The sequence below is a fragment of the Octodon degus genome, unplaced genomic scaffold, assembly GCF_000260255.1.
Source record: "Octodon degus isolate 3935 unplaced genomic scaffold, OctDeg1.0 scaffold00204, whole genome shotgun sequence".
Classification (NCBI taxonomy): Eukaryota; Metazoa; Chordata; class Mammalia; order Rodentia; family Octodontidae; genus Octodon; species Octodon degus.
Genome location: NW_004524780.1, coordinates 487035 through 488909, shown reverse-complemented (window position 1 = coordinate 488909; position 1875 = coordinate 487035). Strand labels below are relative to the sequence as shown.

General features: G+C 47.9%; 1 pseudogene; it reads left to right on the top strand.

Moving 5' to 3' along the window:
- Positions 1 to 8: 8 nt before the first annotated feature.
- LOC101582411 overlaps positions 9 to 1875 on the top strand; it is a 63627-nt pseudogene continuing 61760 nt past the window's right edge.

Here is a 1875-nt window from a genome sequence, read left to right as displayed (position 1 = left end):
CTGAAATTAGCAGGACACAAGATGAAGAGCTTGGAGATGGGACCACATGTGTAATTATTCTTGTGGGGGAGATATTGTCTGTGGCTGAGCACTTTCTGGAGCAGCAGATGCACCCAACAGTGGTGATCAGTGCTTACTGCAAAGCATTGGATGATATGATCAGCACTCTGAAGAAAATCAGCATGATAGGATGCTTAACTTCACCAATAGCTCCATTACTACCAAGGTAATCAGTCGGTGGTCTTTGACTTGTAACGTTACCCTGGATGCTGTCAAGATTGTACAGTTGTAGGAAAATGGTTGGAAAGAGATTGACATCAAGAAATGTGGAAAAGTGGAAAAGATACCTGGGGGCATCATTGAAGACTCACATGTCCCGTGCGGTGTCATGATTAACAAGGATGTGACTCATTCATGAATGAGGTGCTGTGTGAAGAACCCTTGAATTGTACTGCTGGATTCATCTCTGGAATACAAGAAAGGAGAAAGCCAGATGGACAATGAGATTACATGAGAGGAAGACTTTGCCTGAAACCTCCAGAAGGAAGAACACATTCAGCAGCTCTCTGAGGACATCATGCAGTTGAAGCCTGATGTGGCCATCACAGAAAAGGGCCCTTCAGATTTGGCTCATCCCTGCCTCTTGCAGGCCAATATCACAGCCATCTATAGAGTTTAGAAGACAGACAATAATCAGATTGCTAAAGCCTGTGGGGCCTAGATCGTTAGACAACTGGGAGAGCTGAGAGAAGATGATGTTGGGGTAGGAGGAGGCCTGTTGGAAATCAGAAAATTGGAGACAAGTACTTTACATTCATCAGTGAGTGCAAAGACCCCAAGACCTGTACTATCCTCCTCAGAGGACCCAGCAAAGAAATTCTCTCAGAAGTAAAGCGCAACCTACAGGACGCCATGCAAGTGTGCTGCAATGTGCTCCTCAACCCTCAGCTGGTGCCAGGAGGTGGAGCCTCCAAGATGGCTGTGGCCCATGCCTTGACAGAAAACTCCAAGGCCATGACTGATGTAGAGCAGTGGCCCTACAGGGTGGTAGCCCAGGCTCTGGAAGTCATCCCTTGCACACTCATCCAGAACTGTAGGGCCAGCACCCTATGCCTGCTGACTTCTCTTCAAGCCAAACACACACAGGAAGGCTGTGCGACCTGGGGTGTAAACACAGAGACAGGGGCTTTGGCGGACATGAAGGAACTGGACATGCAGGAGCCTTTGGCTGTGAAGCTGCAAACATACAAGACAGCAATGAAGATGGCAGTTGCTGCTGAGGATTGATGACATCATCTCCGGCCACAAAAGAAGGGTGAAGATCAGAGCTGGCAAGGTGGGGCTCCTGATGCTGGACAGGAGGGAATGGCGGGCAAGGAGACTTCAGCATACAGACCAGCAGTCTCCCTTTTTCCCCAGCCAGTGTGCCAGGAACACTGTGGAAGCCTTTGCTTGGAAGGGATCAGGTTGAGGAGCAGCTCCCAGCCCTCTCGGTCCCAGCTCAGTTTGCAAAAGGCACTAACATGTAGTTCTTCTCTATTGTGAGCTTTCCATTTAGTTTGCTTCCTATGACCAAATCTAAGTCATTTGAAAAAAAAAAAAAAGAGTTGCAGCTCTTAGTGTTTCCACTTGTAGTGACACAGCAGTGTTACACGTGCTGCATATGAATTCTTTTCTAGTGTACAGAATGCTCGGTGTTATAGTTTGGGTCTAGATGTCTCCCCAAAGCATTGGGCCCTCATAGGGCTTTTACACAGGTGGCTGACTCTTGAGTGTGTGATGTTGGGATTAATGGTGTGTGATTACTGAATCAGTCCACTGCCTGGTTTGGCAGTGCCCATAGTCCCAGTCCTCTGGATAAGATAAAAAGGTGAG